The sequence below is a fragment of the Hylobates moloch genome, unplaced genomic scaffold, assembly GCF_009828535.3.
Source record: "Hylobates moloch isolate HMO894 unplaced genomic scaffold, HMol_V3 SCAFFOLD_6, whole genome shotgun sequence".
NCBI classification, from domain to species: domain Eukaryota; kingdom Metazoa; phylum Chordata; class Mammalia; order Primates; family Hylobatidae; genus Hylobates; species Hylobates moloch.
This window is the reverse complement of record NW_026652281.1, coordinates 111,387,571-111,407,171: the sequence shown is the minus strand read 5'-3', so window position 1 is coordinate 111,407,171 and position 19,601 is coordinate 111,387,571. Positions and strand designations below refer to the sequence as shown.

Genomic DNA, 19,601 nt, shown 5'->3' with positions numbered 1-19,601 from the left:
TGGAATCCTAGGCAGGCTCTCAGTCCTAATTATTACTCTAGAAATAGGTGTTTTTCAATCATTAAGAATACAGAATTATAGCTTGAAAGTAAACACCTAGCCACCCTTCTGAAGTGTTCCCCGATAGAAAAGGAGCGCTGGCTTTTCCCTGCTTGCAGGCAGGCAATCCTTGCGTCTAGACTATGTGAGATCCCCTGCTCTGTCTCTTCCTTGAAGGACTCCAGGATGAGATGAAGTTCCCATCAAGTCCTGTGCCCATAGCCTAGTCCAACCTTGTTTCCTCTTTTGTCAAATACTTCCTCAGGAGCCAACTCAAATCTTCCTTGCCTTAATTTGGGCCTATTTCTGGATTAGTCATATGATAGCATAACTTCTTAATCAGTATTAAGTAGCCGCTCCTTGAAAAATTTGTATGAGCTTTGAGCCTCTCAGGAGAAAGATATTTTAAATCCAATAAATAAATACACAAATAAACAAACATGGCACACCTTAGGCTTGGAATCAAGTAGAAGGGGGGATAGTAAAGGTAGCCTGAGAATCCAAACCCAAACTGAGACCTTTCAATGAGCTACAGGAGCCGATTCTTCATGATAAAAGAGCAGGGCCTGGGCTGACACAACAGGGAAAGATGCTGACTCTGGCTTCACATGGAGTAGAAGCCAATGCTGACCTTTTTAAATGGAAAATCAAGAGCCCAAAGATGTGAGTTAGTTAATGATTCCGAGGATATAGGGATGGGGATCTAACCAAGAGATACTGCAGGAACAGGTAGGCTCTAGGACCCTGAGGGGGTGATGCATTTCTGGGGCAAGGGATAGAAGGGAATAAAGCCATGCTGAGCCCTTCAAAAAGGATAAGTCAGGCACCGCTGGATGGTGGATGTCTTTGTCTTAGAGGAACCATCCAGACCATTTGTGAATCTCTGTCTGTCTTGTCACATAGCAGCCGTCTCCAGGTTTTAACCTGTGTTCATCTTTCTGAATGCCAAGCTTATGTTATGGTTTTTATGTTTAGGCCCCCTCCGTAGTAAATATCTTCTGGATTCTGATTGTTTGTTTATGCACATACTGGCGTATACCTTTCTCCCTCTGTTCCTTTGTACTGTTTTACAAAGCCCACCTCCTTGCTTACTTATAATTGCCCATAATAATGGTCATAGCTGTGGTATTCAGAGTGATTCACATCCTTGCATAATGGGCTGTTACCCAGGGTTATTGTTAAGTCCTGAGGTGTAATTCTAAGTTCACAAGCACAGGAAAGATAGTCATTGTTTGATTTCTGGGATCCTCTTTCAGAAATCGCCTGAAAAATTCATTGATTCCTTCCCAAAACATCATGAATTGTGTCTTCTGTCTTCTTATAGAAGTTCTCATTGTGATTATCCTCATTTGACATGAGAAAACATCAACATGAAAATGAGTAACAGCTTTCTTTATAATTTAGGTGCTTCATTTACCTCCATACATGGTTGTTTTAAGAGAGCTTAAATGTATCTGAATGGAATTCAGATCAATTCAAGAATTCTAAGAATTTCTGATGGGTTTTAAACTTTACCAGTTTAATAGAACTGTCCTGGATGGATGAATCTATGCCTGTCCTGGCATCCTTCAGTGGGAACTGTCAGTCCCTATTTGTGTCTGGCACGGGTTGCTCACTAAAGGGCAAAGGCAGGATGGCTCAGGACCAGAGCTCCACCACTTGTAGCAGAGCCACTCAGAGCTGCTGACCTGGGTATATGAGGGCAGTCACATTGCCTGTGTCCTACACATGAGAAGACAGTAGTGTTAAGGGAAAAGATGTTTCTCTGTCATCTCCAAGACAAAGTGGGCGAGTGCAGTACCTTGGCCTCAGGCAGGCACATCTGCTCTACCACCAGTGTGCTGCAGCCATACCTGACTTTCCAGTTCCTGTGGAACGCACATAAACTGTGTTGTCTGCTCATGTATAAAGTGCTCTTGCAATATGGCACTGGTTGGTCAAATTAAGTATATGCATATTCTATGATGAGATTTCTGTGTCGATTGACACCCTCCCCTTTCCTATACCAACCAGGACAGATATTGCAAACAGAAACCTGGTGGAAGTGAGAATGAGGGGATGTTTGCCTGCAGGGCCACGTCCCACAGTTTTACAGACTATATCCTCAACTAGGCTCCACCTGAGGGAGTGAGTAGGAGCTGAAACCAAACCTGAGCTCCACATTGCTGAACCTTCAGCTTCACTGTTGGGGCTGCATCCTCCAGGAGGAAAAGGTGCCTTTTTTTTTTTCTTTTTTGAGAAGAAGTCTCGCTCTGTTGCCCAAGCTGGAGTGCAGTGGCACAATCTCGGCTCACTGCAACCTCCGCCTCCCAGGTTCAAGTGATTCTCCTGCCTCAGCCTCCCGCGTAGCTGGGACTGCAGGCACACGCCACCATGCCTGGCTAATTTTTGTTTGTTTTTTTTTAATAGAGATGGGGTTTCACTACGTTGGCCAGGCTGGTCTCCAACTCCTGACCTTGTGATCCACCTGCCTCGGCCTCCCAAAGTGCTGGGATTACAGGTGTGAGCCACCATGCCTGGCTGAAAAGGTGCCTTTTCTGAGGCACATAAAGACACCATGTAAGTGAGAGACTGCCTAAAGATTCCCACATGGGCCCAAAATGAATCACACATGTGGCTGCTTATGGCAGCATTGTCTTGGTGGTGGGAAGTTGGAGGCACTTGGGGGTGCCCAGTACTGGGGAAGCAGAGGGGACAAATGTGGTGGGTGCACACTATGGAGTACTCTGCAGCAGTGAGAATCATGGACTAGATGTGTACATAGCAACATGTATAGGGGTTTTTTTTGTTTTTGTTTTTGTTTTTTGAGACAGGATCTCACTCTGTTGCCCAGGCTGGAGTGCAGTGACATGATCTCAGCTCACTGCAGCTTCGACCTCCTGGTCCTCCCACCTCAGCCTCCCAAGTAGTTGGGACTACAGGCAGGCACCACATGCCTGGCAAACTTTTGTATTTTTTGTAGAGACAGGGTCTCACCACGTTACCCAGGCTGGTCTTCAACTCCTGAGCTCAAGTGATCCTGCTGCCTTAGCCTCCCAAAGTGCTGGGATTACAGGCATGAGCCACCATGCCTGGCCTAACATATATAGGTCTTAAAAACAAAGTGAGAAGTGAAAAAAAGGAAGACAGAATGAGATCTATAACACAATAATGCTAATGTAAATTAAAATACATGCAAACCAAACAACACACTTGTAAGGTACATGGATGTGCTTTGGTCAAGGATAGACCAAGGAAAACATCCTGCATGACTCAGTGGGATTGGCACGCCGGTGCATAACTCCATTTGTAATATAATCACAGCTATGTAGCCATAACATGGGAAGGCTCACCACCTAGCTCGGAGCCACTATTGTTCGTAAAAGGTATAACTGCCTTGCTGACACTGTGCATACAGCACACACCCAGAGAAAGAAAGAGAGCCAAAGCTGTCCACCTAGTAGATGGACAGAGGGGAGCCAGGGCTTGGCTTGGCTTGTGCCCAGAGAGAGAAAGAGTTAAGCTGCTGACCCTGTAGGGAGAGCTGGCTGTGCAGCTGTGTGTAGGAGCGTCAGGAGCCGCAGAGCCAGAGCAAGCAGCTGAGACAGAGACAGACGGTGTAAGAGAGCTGCTAAATAAAACCATACTTCATCTGCCTGCAGCCCCCTAAGTGTTCTTTCAACTATCTGCCACCTATCCACCCACTGCCTTCGGACCTCAGCATGGAACAGAACCTGACCCTGGGCATGAGAACACTTCACATGAACACATACATACAAACAAACAAACAAACAAACAAAAAAATATATATATATATAATTAAATATATGAGAATGGTTGCCTATGGGGAAGGACAGGAGGGAGGTCTGAGGACAGGAAGATATCCATCCATCCATCCATCCATCCATCCATCCATCCATCCATCCATCCATCCATTAAATAGGAGCCTTGGAGCTAGGCATGGTGGCTCAAACTTGTAATCCCGGCACTTTGGGAGGCTGAGGCGGATGGGTCACCTGAGGCCAGGAGTTTGAGACCAGCGTGACCAACATGGTGAAACACTGTCTATACTAAAAATACAAAAAATTAGCTGAGCATAATGGTGGGCGCCTGTAATTCCGGCTATTTGGGAGGCTGAGGCAGGACAATCACCTGAACCCAGGAGGTGGAGATTGCAATGAGCCAAGATTGCGCCATTGCACTCCAGCCTTGGCAACAAAAGCGAAACTCCGTCTCAAAAAAAATAAAAGAAAAGTAAGGGGACTTGGATGGACTGATCATAGTATAATGAGCCATGAACTGAAAAGTGCGATTAACTTAATACTCTCTGCCTGAGCCCTAATAATTTTTTTTTTTTCTTAAGTGCTCTGGGCCTTGCAATTTGAGATTTTCCTCGACCCAGCTGTTGACCACCAGCATGGCTTTAACAGCATGATCATAGCTTTTTAATAATCTTATTGACAGAAATTTATACCTGGATTCTGTGAGCTGTCTTATAACATGCTGACTTTTATCAAACTCAGGGATATATGATGCTATCTTGCTCTTTTTTTGTTGTTGTTGTTTAAGAGACACAGGTTGGCCGGGCTCGGTGGCTCATGCCTGTAATCCCAGCACTCTGGGAGGCCGAGGTGGGTGGATCACAAGGTCAGGAGATCGAGACCATCCTGGCTAACACGGTGAAACCCCGTCTCTACTAAAAATACAAAAAGTTAGCCAGGCATGGTGGCGGGCGCCCATAGTCCCAGCTACTCGGGAGGCTGAGGCAGGAGAATGGCATGAACCCAGGAGGTGGAGGTTGCAGTGAGCCGAGATTGTGCCATTGCACTCCAGCCTGGGCGACAGAGCAAGATTCTGTCTCAAAAAAAAAAAAGAGACACAGATCTCACTATGTTGCCCAAGCTGGAATGCAGTGGCTATTCACAGGCACAATCATTGCACACTACAGTCTCAAACTCCTGGGCTCAAGTGATCCCCCCACTTCAGCCTCCTGAGTAGCTAGCACTACTAGCTGAGCGCCACTGTGCTGGCTTTTCCAGCTCTTTAAAATATTTGACAGTTACCTCGTTTTATCTATAGTTTTTTTAAGTTTCCTGATGCCCATAAACAGAAATGAAAGCATGTACTTTCTTGGGGATCTAACTAAAATGTAAAAGCTATGTTAATGAAGAATAGGCACCACAAAGAATAAAAGAAAACCCCTAATTCTGTTTGGCCTGGTTTCCTAGAAATCCTGTGCCCACTTTTTGCATCGAGCCAAGGCTGGCAATATGTGGATAGGGCTAGTCCCTCAGGCATTGAGATACAGTGCCTCAGCTTCTTCAAAGATAGGTCTAGAACATTCTAGACCAATGCAATCAAAAAGTACCTGGTGGAGCCAGGCGTGGTGGCTTAAGCCTGTAATCCCAGCACTTTGGGAGGCTGAGGAAGGAGGATTGCTTGAGCCCAGGAGTTCAAGACCAGCCTGGGCAACACAATGAGACCCTGTCACTACAAAAAATTTTAAAATTAGCCCGGCATGGTGGCACACACCTGTAGTCTTCACCACTTGGGAGGCTGAGGTGGGAAGAGCACTTGAGCCCAGGAGTTCAAGGCTGCAGTGAGCTATGATTGTGCCACTACACACCAGCCTGGGTGATGGAGTGAGACCCTAACTCTTAAACAAAATAAATAAAAAGTACCTGGTGCTAAAAATTACACCATTTTAGGGCCAGGCACGGTGGCTTATGCTTGTAATCCCAGCACATTGGGAGGCCGAGGCGGGTGGATCACCTGAGGTCAGGAGTTGGAGACCAGTCTGACCAAAAAGGGGCAACCCCATCTCTACTAAAAATACAAAAATTAGCTGGGCGTGATGGCAGGCAGCTGTAGTCCCAGCTACTTGGGAGGCTGAGACAGGAGAATCACTTGAACCTGGGAGGCGGAGGTTGCAGTGAGCCAAGATCACGCCACTGCACTCCAGCCTGGGCAACGGAGCAAGACTCCATCTCAAAAAAGAAAAAAAAAGTTACACAATTTTAAAACAACATTTGAGTAAACCCAGCATCATTTTTGAGATACTCTAAGACATTTCTTGGCCTACTTGTGTGTGCCTCTTAAACTGAAACAAGCCCTAGTATTCTCCAAAGTAGCATGTGTTCCATAGATACCCAATAATTTCAAGTTAGGTTGAATGACCTTTTACCATCCACGTGGGGTCTCCTCTTGCCTATATGGTATCTATGCATATTAGAAAAGGTGCTTCTTCATCCTGGAGATGCGGTCCCACAGTAAGACACAGGTGTGGCAAGTGGAGCTGGATTCATCTCAGCTCATCTCCTTGGCTGTTCATGGCACAGTATGTACAACTGTAGGATATGGCCCTGCAAACAAACTCCACCCTTTCTCTCTTCCACCAGGCTTCCATCGTTTGCAACATCTTTCCTGGCTGGTAGAGGAAAGGCAGGCTCAACTGATGGTCCTAATCTCCAATGGGGGCAATAATATTGCCCACCCCACATGCTCTTTTGGAACTTTGCTACTCTAAAGATAGAGTCTGATTCCACTCTCTTTGAGTGTGGGGAAGGTTGTGACTTGTACCCAACAGAAGACAGCAAAACTAACACTCTGTGATTTCTGAGTTTAGGTTATAAAAAGTGATACAGCGGCCGGGCACGGTGGCTCACACCTGTAATCCCAGCACTTTGGGAGGTCGAGGTGGGTGGATCACCTGAGCTCAGGAGTTCAAGACCAGCCTGGCCAACATAGTGAAACCCTGTCTCTACTAAAAATACAAAAAATTAGCTGGGCATGGTGGCGCATGCCTGTAATCCTAGCTACTCGGGAGGCTGAGGCAGGAGAATCGCTTGAACCTGGGAGGTGGAGGTTGCAGTGAACCGAGATGGTGCCACTGCACTCCAGCCCGGGTGACAGAGTGAGACTCCATCTCAAAAAGAAAAGTGATACAGCATCCACCTTATGGCTGAAACACTTCCATTTGTAGCCCTAAGCTGCTATGTAAGAAGTTTAACTTGCCATTCTGTGAGAAAGCCAAGGCACAGAGAGAGGCCATGTGTAGGCGCTGTGGTCAGCAGTCCTAGTTTTTTAATGCGTCAGGCCCAGCCACTGACACGTGAGTAAACAAGCCTTCAGCTCCTTCTAGCTCCCAGTTGTGAAGTCATCCTCAGGCTGAATCTTCCCAGCTGAGTCCCCAGACAGCTTGGAGCTGAGAGAAGCCATCCCCAACTGTGTCCTTTCTGAATTCCTGACCCATAGACTCTGTAAACACAATAAATGGGTTGTTATTTTATGCCACTAAGTTTGGGGTGGCTTGTTACACAGCAATAATAACTAAAAGACCCATTATCTTCAACAACACCAAAAAGTAGGGCTATAAAAAAAAAAGGAGGAATTGTTATAAATTAAGGCTGGGCACAGTGGTTCACGCCTGTAATCTCTAGAACTTTGGGAGGCCAAGGTGGGAGGATCACTTGAAATCAAGAGTTCAAGGCCAGCCTGGACAACACAGTAAGATCCTGTCTCCAGAAAAAATAAAATAAAAAATACCTGGGCATGGGAGTATGTGCCTGTAGTCCCAAGCTACTAGAGAAGCTGAGATGGGAGGATCACTTGAGCCCAGGAGTTTGAGGCTACAGTGAGCTATAATTGTGCCACTATACTTTAGCCTGGGCAACAGGGAGAGATCCTGTCTCAAACCAAAACAAAACAAACAACAAGAAAAATAATACACACACACACATATATACATGCCCACATATATATACACACACACACATATATATACACATATGTATGTTATAAACTAAAAAAGACATAAGAGATATAACGAATACAAATGACATTGTTTTGCTCCTGATTAGAATAAACTATTACAGAATGACATTTAGGAAAGTCAGGGCAATTTGATTTCTGGCTGGATACCAGTTGACATTAGGAATTATTTTTAATTGTTTTATATGTGACATAGTGGTTATTGAAAAAAGTCCTTATTTGTTATAGAATTTATAGTATTTAAATATGAAGATAACCATGATTTGCTTTAAAATTTGCTTTAAAATGATGGTGAGGGAGGGGTGTGGTATAGATAAAACAAGACTGCCATATATTGTTAATCGTTGAGGCCAAGCAATAGGTAATGGGTGTTTATTATATTATTATCTGTACTTTTGTGAGTATTGGAAACTTCCCATAAGAAAAACTGAACATGCCTCTATGCATGCCTGGGGGCTTCTAAGACCCAGGATTCTACCCCAATATGGGGGATTTCATGCATGGAGACAGACTAGCAGAGGAAGTCATATTCTTAGGAAAAATGTTTTGGGCACTCCTCAAATCTTTGGTGACTAGAAATCCACTTGAAAACAGAATTCCCTTCCCTGACAGTACCTATGGCAGTGTTAGGTACACAGGGTGGGGAGAGGGGGAAATTGATTGGAAGTAAGAAACCTGATTAATTCAGAATTAATGCACCAGCTTCCTCTGAAGATTAGGTAGTATTCAATTTTCAGCCTTTCAGAAATATATTCGTCAGCATAAAGACAGGCGAATGGGCTGCATGTTGCTATGCAGACGACACAGTTTGGAAGGGCCTTCTGTTTGCTTATGGATTCGCTCTCCCTTGAAGAAAAACTATTAACTCATGCTGCAGCCTGCTGCTCTCTGCTTGGTGTTGGCTATGTCACCGAGCCCAAAATAGAAAATTCTTTTACTGCAGAGAGGGAAGGAGGTTTAAATTTATCAATTCAAATAACAAAGGGTGGAATTATACTGGCTTTTCTCGGGTGGGGAGTAAGGGGAGATAATGCCTATTTCATTAGGAGAAAAAGTGATCTGACACTGGCAGGGGCTGGGACCAGAAGACAAGCCTGCACTGTGGTGATTGGGCTTGTTTCCCATCCTGGCCCCCCTCACTCCCTCCTTCCAACAGTGTCACCTCTTTCAGGACATGGGAAAGCATCTGAGCCACTGGGTAATCAGGTCCAGAAATATCACTGAAATTATCAGACTGGGAACGACTCTCTGAACCAAATCCCTTCTCACTCAGCTTTTGAAACAGTCAGTACCTTACCACAAAGTTAAACAGCAGGGAGATGTTACCTTTCTCCTATCAAATGGTCAAAAATCTTTTAAAGATTCCTAGTGCTGGAAGGAGTTTGGGGAAATGGGCATTCTCCTACATTGCTGGGGGAGAGGCAAACTGATCTAACCACCTGGAAAGCAACCCAACAACATAGATCCCAAACCATGGAAACATCAATACCAGAGGATATGGATCCAGGGGCTCTCTCATCCATGGCTGGGGGAAGCGTCAATTGATTTTCTAGAGAAATGCTTGCACGGATACAACAGGAGACATTGACAATAATGTTCATAATAGCAGCGTGTGCAAGAACAAAATCCTAGAAACAATGCAGTTGCCCATCAGTAACAGAGTAGATTATAAACTGTGGTATATTTATGTATTGGATTATTTTACATCAGTCAAAATGAACTACAGTGAAATGCAATGATATAGACGGATTTTAGCAAAATAATATCAAGTGAAAAATAAAATAAATCCTGAAAGATTACATATAACATAATATCCTTTTTTATGAAACTCAGAACAATTTAAAAACTATTCTTTAGGAATATGTACAGATATTGGCCAGGCGCAGTGGCTCACGCCTGTAATCCCAGCACTTTGGGAGGCCGAGGCGGGGCAGATCACTTGAGGTCAGGAGTTGGAGACCAGCCTAGGCAATATGGTGAAACTCTGTCTCTATTAAAAATACAAAAGTTGCCAGGCGCAGTGGCTCACGCCTGTAATCCCAGCACTTTGGGTGGCCGAGGCGGGCAGATCACGAGGCCAGGAGTTCGAGACCAGCCTGGCCAATATGGTGAAATCCCATCTCTACTGAAAATACAAAAATTAGCCTGATGTGTTGGTGTGCGCCCGTAGTCCCAGCTACTCAGGAGGCTGGGGCGGGAGACTCGCTTGAACTGGGAGGTGGAGTTTGCAGTGAGCTGAGATCGTGCCACTGTACACACTCCAGCCTGGGCGACAGAGCGAGACTCTGTCTCAAAAAAATAAATAAATAAAAATAAAAATACAAAAGTTAGCCAGGTGTTGTGGGACATGGCTATAATCCTGGCTACTGGGAAGGCTGAGGCAGGAACCCAGGAGGCAGAGGTTGCAGTGAGCTGAGATCATGCCATTGCACTCCAGCCTGGACAATAGAGTGAGACTTTTTCTCAAAAAAAAAAAAAAGGAATATATACAGATATAATAAAACTATATAAAAAGGAAAGCAAGGAAATGAGCACAGGATTCAGAATGATTGTCTGGGGTGGGGAGCAAGGAGATGGGGCAGTGGGGGCAGGAGGAACTATGGTTGGATGTTAGTTTTGTCAAGGTCCTAGCTTTTGTTTGGGGTTATAAATTCACCGGTACTGATTACATTATTAAATTAATGAATTTACCACCTAAATTAACAAAACCAGGCCATCCATATACCAGTTATGAGAGTGAACCATGAACCAAGCATTCTGGTTAATCTAATTCTGTATAACTGACATTAAAAAAACAAAAACAGGGTACAGATTTTTGTGTAGTCAGTCAATTCACTTCTAAGCATTTATCTTAAGGAAATAAGCAGAGATGCATACAAAAATTTATGAACATTTACCACAGTATTTATAAATATAAAAATAGGAAATAATCTAAATAATCTAATACCAAACTAATAGATTAGTTATATAAATTGGGTTATATCAATGTGCTAGAAAACTAGGTAGTCTCTAAAAATATTATTTTCTAATAGTATCTGAGTATATGGGAAAATGCTCATGATATGTCAGTTGAATAACACAGTACACAATATGAACCCAGTTTTTTATTTTCCCTAAGTATATATATGCACCAAAAAAGCTGGGAAGGAAAGGCTGAGCACAGTGGCTCACATCTGTAATCTTAGCATTTTGGGAGGCTGAGGTAGAGGATCGCTTGAGCCCAGGAGTTTGAGACCAGCCTGGATAACATAGTGAGACCTCGTCTCTACAAAAAATACAAAAATTAGCCAGGTGCAGTGGCGAGCACCTGTGGTCCCAGCTACTCAGGAGGCAGAGGTGGGAGGATTACTTGAGCCCAGGAGGTCAAGGCTGCAGTGAGCTGTGAACATGCCATTGCACTCCAGCCTGGGTGACAGAGCAAGACCATGTCTCAAAACAAACAAACAAAAAACAAAAACAAAAACAAAAAAACAGCCAGGAGCGGTAGCTCACGCCTGTAATCCCAGCACTTTGGGAGGCTGAGGTGGGTGGATCACTAGAGGTCAGGAGTTTGACACTAGCCTGGCCAACATGATGAAGCCCCATTTCTACCACAAATAAAAAAATTAGCCAGGCATGGTGGCCTCTGCCTGTAATCTCAGCTATTTGGGAGGCTGAGGCAGGAGAATCACTTGAAACCCAGAGGCAGAGGCTGCAGTGAGCTGAGATTGCACCACTGCACTCCAGCCTGGGCGACAGAGCAAGACTCCATCTCAAAAAAAAAAAGCAAGAAAAAATTAAGCTGAGAATACTGTACGTCAAAATGATAATAGCACTTACTGGATGTTATGATTGTTTCTTCCTTAAACTTGTAATAGTTCACAAATTTGCTATAGTGAAGATTAATTTTTTTTTCTTTTTTCTTCTTTTTTTTTTTTTTTTTTGAGACGGAGTCTCTCTTTGTCCCCCAGGGTGGGGGGCAGGGGCATGATCTCGGCTCACTGCAAGCTCTGCCTCCTGGGTTCACGCCATTCTCCTGCCTCAGCCTCTCCAAGTAGCTGGGACTACAGGCGCCCGCCACCACGCCCGGCTAATTTTTTTGTATTTTTAGTAGAGATGGGGTTTCACCGTGGTCTCGATCTCCTGACCTCGTGATCCGCCCGCCTCGGCTTCCCAAAGTGCTGGGATTACAAGCGTGAGCCACCGCGCCCGGCCAATTTTTTTTTTTTCTTGTTAAAGATTTTTTGTTGTTGTTTTCATATTTTTTTTAGTAGAGACGGGGTTTCACCATGTTGGCCAGGCTGGTCTCAAACTCCTGACCTCAAGTGATCCGCCCACCTAGGCCTCCCAAAGTGCTGGGATTACAGGCGTGAGCCACCACGTCCAGCTGTGAAGGTTTTTTTAATAACCAAAAATAATCATATTATAAAAATAGATGTTAGTAATAACTAATGTAGATAGAGTACTTATATGCTAAGAATTTTACAGAGATTAATTTAAAGCTTAAAATCCTATGAGGATAGTACTATTATGATCTCTATGTTACAGATGAAGATACTAAGATTTAAGGGGATAAACAGCTTGCATGAGGGCACAGATGATAAGAAATGGTGCGGAAATGGTACCCTCTAGAATCGGGCTTCTAGAGGGTTCTTCAAAGGGTACCCAATGGTAGAGTCTTGGTCTCCCAAACCCAGAAATGGCTACACTCAGATGATTTCTCTGAGAACAGTACTGGGAACTGAATGGCCTGATGAGGGACCTGAAATTCACACAGAGAAAGAGGCCCCCTTGGGGTGTCTGAGCCAGAGCTGACACAAGGCAGCTAACCAGCGAATATAGAGAGGACAGACATGGAGAAACCCCAGTGCCCAAGCCCCTGAGGGTTTCTTTTTTTTTTCTTGAGACAGAGTCTTGCTCTGTTGCCCAGGCTGGAGTGCAGTGGCGCCATCTCTGCTCACTGCAACCTCCCCGTCCCGGGCTCAAGCAATCCTCTCACCTCAACCTCCCAAGTAGCTGGGACAACAGTTGCCCACCACCATGCCTGCCTAAATTTTGGATTTTTGGTAGAGACGAGGTTTTGCCATGTTGCTCAGGCTTGTCTCAAACTCCTGAGCTCAAGCGATCTGCTCACCTTGACCTCCCAAAGTGCTGAGGTTACAGGCAGGAGCCACTGCGCCTGGCCCCCCCACAAGGTTTTCTTTTCTTTTCTTTTTTCTTTTTTTTTTTTTTTGAGACAGAGCCTCCCTCTTTCGCCCAGGCCGGCCTGCAGTGGCGCTATCTAGGCTGACTGCAAGCTACACCTCCCAGGTTCACGCCATTCTCCTGCCGCAGCCTCTCGAGTAGCTGAGACTACAGGCGCCCGCCGCCACGCCCGGCTAATTTTTTGTATTTTTAGTAGAGACGGAGTTTCACCATGTTAGTGAGGATGGTCTCGATCTCCTGACCTCGTGATCCGCCCGCCTCGACCTCCCAAAGTGCTGGAATTACAGACGTGAGCCACCGCGCCCGGCCTCTTTTCTTTTTTTAAATGTTTATTTCTTGTCCCCCTGAGGATTTCTGATGAGCCCTTGAGAGAATAGGAGATCCCAGTGACTGGAGAGTCAACTGGAGGGCAGAGATGTTTTACTCATGGATCTGACCAGCTCTGGCTCCCACTAGGCAATGCAGGACTGGCTTCTATAGCCTTCGATGCAGAGGAGAGAGCTCTATGAATGGGACAGAGCCAAAGTCTTAGCTTTGGTCCCTTCTCATCACTCATGCTTTAAATATAAGCTCTAATGTCATCAAGGCACCAGAGATAAAATGCCTTTCTCAAGCTAAGCAGACAGGATCTGGTATCCAATTTGGACAAGATAGTGGAAAACAGACTCAGGGGGAAAAAAATCTCTTGGCCTCAGCACCAGCACATGGGAGTTGAATCTGACACCTTAACATTGTACAATAAACAAATGTAGGCATGGTTTCCTATGTTTTCTTCAAAACATCTAGAATAGATCTGATTAGAGGGAATGCTTTTAACAATTAATTCTTCTCTCCTCAGCTGAAAAATTCTGGATTATCCTCCAAGATGTAACTAAACCATCAGATTCTGTGGAAATACTTCCCCAGCTTCCCCAAGCAACAAGGCCATCTCTCTTCTGTGCATGTTTAATAAATAATTTGTTTGCCTGTTGGACTGTGTGTCTCCCCTGAGCATAAGCTCGGTGGACAGTGTAGTATGCAACTTCGGGCTTGCCCTCCTTTCTCAGCACCCCTCTCTACCACCTCTCCTTCACATGCATTCCTATGCCTGCTGTGGGGTAATTGCTAATTAAATGTTGATTGCTGAAATAGAGAGGTATGGAGGTTCAGGAATGGTCTTCTAGATTTCCCAGAGCTAGGACTCAAACCCCATTTTGGATCTCTGATGCTTGAGAGAATCTGATGAAAGCTAAGAACCTTTCCCCAGAAAAAAAAAAAAGCACATGCAAAAGAAAATTCCCAATTGTATAGCACTAAATACCCATACTAACACACACAATTATGTGCTTGTAAAACTGGGGAAATCTGAATAAGATAGGTGAATTGAATCAATATCAATTTCCAAGTTGTGATATGGTACTATAATACTACAAGATGTTACCAATGAGAAACTGGGATCTCTCTGTATTACTTCTTATAGATGCATGTGAATCTAAAATTATCTCAATAAGGCCGGGCGTGGTGGCTCACGCCTGTAATATCAGTACTTTGGGAGGCCGAGGCGGGCAGATCACTTGAGGTCAGGAGTTTGAGACCAGCCTGGACAAGATGGTAAAACCCTGTCTCTACTAAAAATACAAAAATTAGCCGGGTATGGTGGTATGCACCTGTAATCCCAGCTACTCGGGAGGCTGAGGTGGAGGAATTGCTTGAACCCAGGAGGCAGACGTTACAGTGAGCCAAGATTGTGCAACTGCACTCCAGCCTGGGTGACAAGAGCAAAACTCTGTCTCAAATAAATAAATAAATAAAAATAATCTCGGCCAGGCCTGGTGGCTCACGCCTGTAATCCCAGCACTTTGGGAGGCCAAGGCAGGTGGATCACCTGAGGTCAGGAGTTCAAGACCAGCCTGGCCAACATGGTGAAACTCTGTCTCCACTAAAAATTAAAAAATTAGCAGGGTGTGGTGGTGGGTGCCTATAATCTCGGCTACTTGGGAGGCTGAGGTGGGAGAATCGCTTCAACCCACGAGGCGGAGTTTGCAGTGAGCTGAGATCACACCAATGCATTCCAGCCTGGGCAACAAGAGCAAGACTTTGTCTCAAAAACAAATAAATAAATAAATAATACGAATTTCAAAACTCCCATACATTATTTTTTGAGAATTGATGGACCCCCCAGCTGAACCTACCCATGAATCCTAAATTGAGAACTCTCTAATATAGTCCAATTCTTGCATTGTTGGGTGGGGAAACTGATGGGAGAGGATGTATTCAAAGTCATTCAGATTGATGGTGAATAAGGAGATTGAACCCAGCTCTCCTTATTCTACAACGGGTTGCTAAAAGGAAGAGAGTGCTGTCCACATTGTGTTGTTTACTTGATTTAAAAAGGCAAGACAAACTAGTGTAACAGGGCAACTGATATTCCCTGATGTGCACAGAGAACACTGAGTCTAGATAGGGCAATTTGAGTTTTTTTTTTTTTTTTTTTTTTTTTTTGAGATGAAGTCTCACTCTTGTTCAAGCTGGAGTGGAGTGGCACGATCTCGGCCCACTGCAACCTCCACCTCCAAGGTTCAAGCGATTCTCCTGCCTCCGCCTCCCAAGTAGCTGGGACTACAGGCATGCACCACCATGCCCAGCTAATTTTTTTGTATTTTTAGTAGAGATGGGGGTTTCACTATGTTGGCCAAGCTGGTCTTGAACTCCTGACCTCGTGGTCTACCTGTCTCAGCCTCCCAAAGTGCTGGGATTACAGACATGAGCCACCGCGCCGGCCGGCAATTTGTTTTTAGGATTTTTTTTTCATTTCTTCCTAAGCTCTCTGTGCTCAGCCTGTGGTGGACTGTGGATGATCTCATTCACAAAAAGGTGGCTTAGAAAGGTGTAGGTCAGGGACCGGCAGCCCTTTTGATTCTGAGTACCAAAAGAGGAACCAAATAGTGCCTATGAGTTATCCCAGAAAGCTGGACATGTTGGGGAATAGGAGGGAAAGAAGGAGAGGAAAAAGAAAGGGGGTACATCAGAAGAGGGCAAATGAGGATGGTATGGGGAGAAGAGAATGGAAGAGAGAACGAGTGTATTTAGGGAGTAGAGAGGGCTTATGTGGTGGGGCTGGGCCACAGGCTGCTCACCAAGTCAGAACCTGTAAGGACATGAGTTACGTGCTCTATCCTTGGAGATTACTAGGCATTGGAATTGTCAGATGGTCAAAGGTCAAGATCTTTCTTTCATGAAAATCACTGTGATCTGATGCTAAAGCCTCGCCAGTAGTTAAGAGTTTGGTGCTTCTCCTAAGCTAAAGCCAGACTGAGTTTGTATCCCAGCTCCTTTGTTTACTATTTTACCTTAGACAAGTTACTTAATCCCTCTGTGCCTCAGTTCCATCATCTGTAAAAGGAGAATAATAACAGTACCTACCTCATAAGTTGTGAGGTGTAAATGTATTAATACATGGGAAACATGACCAGGTGGGGTGGCTCATGCCTGTAATTCCAGCATACTGGGAGGCCGAGGTGGGCAGATCACTTGAGGTCAGGAGTTCCAGACAAGCCTGGCCAAGATGGTGAAACCCTGTCTCTACTAAAAATGCAAAAATTAGCCAGGCATGGTGATGCACTCTTGTAGTCCCAGCTACTCAGGAGGCTGAGGCACGAGAATCACTTGAACTCAGAAGGCAGAGGTTGCAGTGAGCTGAGATCACACCACTGCACTCCAGCCTGGGCAATAAGAGTGAGATTCCGTCTAAAAAAAACAAACAAAAAAAAAAAAAAAAAAAAGGAAGAATACATGGAAAACACTTAGAAGAGTTTTGACATGTAGTAAGTGCTTAATAAATGCTGGCCCTTATTATTGTTACTCCTTGACAGAGGCTCATTTCCTCTTGCCTGTTCCTGCAAAGACAGAGACAACTGATTAGCAATCCTTCCTCTAAGAACCAACCATCAACTTGTAGACACTAAATCACCCATCAGTTTCTCTTTTTCGCATATACTATCTGTTCCTTCTTTTGTCTGGGGACCCAACTCCATTATCATCTTCCAGAATCACAATTTAAACATGAGCATAGAAGTACTTAGTAACGGAGGGGTCTTCCTATTTGGTGTTCCCTCTATTGGCCAGAGAACAAACACTCCTATGAGGGGAGAGTTTCTTTTTCTTCCATGAGACAGGAGAGCAGTATGGACCTATGTTTCTGTCTTTGCAAATGAATTTCATAGCACCATTTAGATACTTCTGTGCTTGGAAATTCACCTGCTTTGGTGAATCTAATTTTTAAATTTTGTCAGGAATCAAGGTAGAACGCTGGTAAACTGCTTAATCTGGAAAATAAAGAACAAAATATAAACAGATTTCCCCTCTGGCTCCCTGCAAAGCATCTCTCTCCTCCACAGTGTTTCTGTAAGTCTCTAGGGAACATCTCATATGGGCTCGCCAACAAGTCCTCCTTCATTCACACCCCTCTGCCCTGACAGATACCAGGTCTCTGTGCTGTCCCACCAGTCTCTAAAAGTCTCCTGCTAATCTACTAAGTCCTCTTGATCAAGAGAGACGTAGAGTCACCAGAGAAGACTTTTCAGAGTCTTCTCTGAAAAGTGGGGCCTCAACTGACCTTAAATGACAGGTAAGGTTAATATAGATACCAGTGGGGAATCCAGGGATCCAGGACAGGATAAGCAAAGGGTGAAAGAAGGAATGGAGTTGGATGAGTACAGAATTGGTTTGGGGAGGTGGCCAGCTAAGCTGAGGAGGAGAGCTTATAGTGAGAGAGAAGGCAGGAAAAGAGGCCATGTGAGAGGGCCATAGGAGAGCTCAGACTTCTTTCCATAAGAAAGTGAGGGCCCTTGAGTAACACTGCAGGGTATAGTGGAATACTTGGCAGAACAATTGGCTATACTGGCTACATGTTCTTTGGTTCTTAGGGCCTGTGATTCTCCCAAGAGATGCCTTGTCATGTTTATTCACATATCCAGCATTTTCTTTTCCTTTTTTTTTTTGAGCGGGAATCTTGCTCTGTCACCCAGGCTGGAGTGCAGTGGTGCAATCTTGGCTCACTGCAACGTTTGCCACCTGGATCCAAGCAATTCTCCTGCCTCAGCCTCCTGAGTAGTTGGGATTACAGGCATGCACCACCACGCCCGACTAATTTTTCTATTTTTAGTAGAGACGAGGTTTCACCATGTTGGTCAGGCTGGTCTTGAACTCCTGACCTCGTGATCTACCTGCCTTAGCCTCCCAAAGTGCTGGGATTTTTATTTATTTATTTTTGAGTCGGAGTCTCACTCTGTTGCCTAGGCTGGAGTACAATGGCGCGATCTTGGCTCACTGCAACCTCCGCATCCTGGGTTCAAGTGATTTTCCTGCCTCAGCCTCCTGAGTAGCTGGGATTACAGGCGCGTGCCACCGTGTCCAGCTGATTTTTGTATTTTCAGTAGAGATGGGTTTTCACCATATTGGCCAGGCTGGTCTCGAACTCCTGACCTCGTCGTGATCTGCCCGCCTCGGCCTCCCAAAGTGCTGGGATTACAGGTGTGAACCATGACGCGTGGTCCCCCTCCCGCCTTTTTTTCTTTTCTTTTTTTTTTTTTTGAGATGGAGTCTAGCTCTGTCACCCAGGCTGGAGTGCAGTGGCATGATTTTGGCTCACTGCAACCTCTGCCTCCTAGGTTCAAGCAAATCTCCTGCCTCAGCCTCCTGAGTAGCTGGGGTTACAGGTGCCCACCACCAAGCCCAGCTAATTTTTGTATTTTTAACAGAGATGAGATTTCACCATGTTGGCCAGGCTGGTCTCAAACTCCTGACCTCAGGTGATCTGCCTGCCTTGGCCTCCCAAAGTGTTGGGATTGCAAGTGTGAGCCACTGCACCCAGCCATTTTCTTTCATAATTATAAAAGCATTATGTATTCACTACAGAAAAATCAAGTTAGCAAAAAGAAGAAACTAAAAAATAATCCTACTCACTGGAAGTAACCACTATTAATACTTCACTGTGTGGCTTTCTAAAGTTTCTTATAAACATATATTTACAATATATGTTAATGAAATTGGGGTTATATCATGCATACTGTTTTATAAGGTTTGTTTTTTTTTTTTTGAGACAGAGTGTCACTCTGTCACCCAGGCTGGAGTGCAGTGGCGCGATCTCGGCTCACTGCAACCTCTGCCTGCTGGGTTCAAGCAATTCTCCTGCCTCAGCCTCCTGAGTAGCTGGGACTACAGGTACGCGCCACCATGCCTGGCTAATTTTTTTTATTTTTGGTAGAGACAGGGTTTCACCATGCTGGCCAGGCTGGTCTCGAACTCCTGACCTTGTGATCTTCCTGCCTCAGCCTCCCAAAGTGCTGGGATTATAGACGTGAGCCACTGTGCCCGGCCTTTATAAGGTATTTTTAACACTTAATATGTTATGAATAATATTCTATATCAAACATACTTGTATGATAGGATTTTTCATAGCTACAGAGTTGGTGACAGTATTATTAAGGTATTCCCAGCCTTCTGGAGTGATGAACTTTGCCTTCCATTTCAGAGTTTTTTTTTCCTGTAACGGAAAAATGTCTCCTTTTGTAACTGAGAATACTATCCAGACGTCAGGGGCATCACCAGGGGACATGGTCATTTCTCTCTTTTTTCTTTAGCCAGACTGT

At 44.8% G+C, this 19,601-nt stretch overlaps 1 protein-coding gene across 2 annotated transcripts in view; it reads left to right on the top strand.

The window, feature by feature from the left end:
- Positions 1-13,913, top strand: part of CDKL3 (cyclin dependent kinase like 3) — a 141,551-nt gene extending 127,638 nt beyond the window's left edge. Inside the window, exon 14 of one of the 2 annotated variants that reach the window (XR_009214253.1) lies at positions 13,811-13,913. The gene's annotated coding sequence lies outside the window, so the exon portion shown is untranslated. The remainder of the gene's footprint in view (positions 1-13,810) is intronic. The other variant, XM_032157918.2, reaches the window with a different exon arrangement.
- The last annotated feature ends 5,688 nt before the right edge of the window (positions 13,914-19,601 follow it).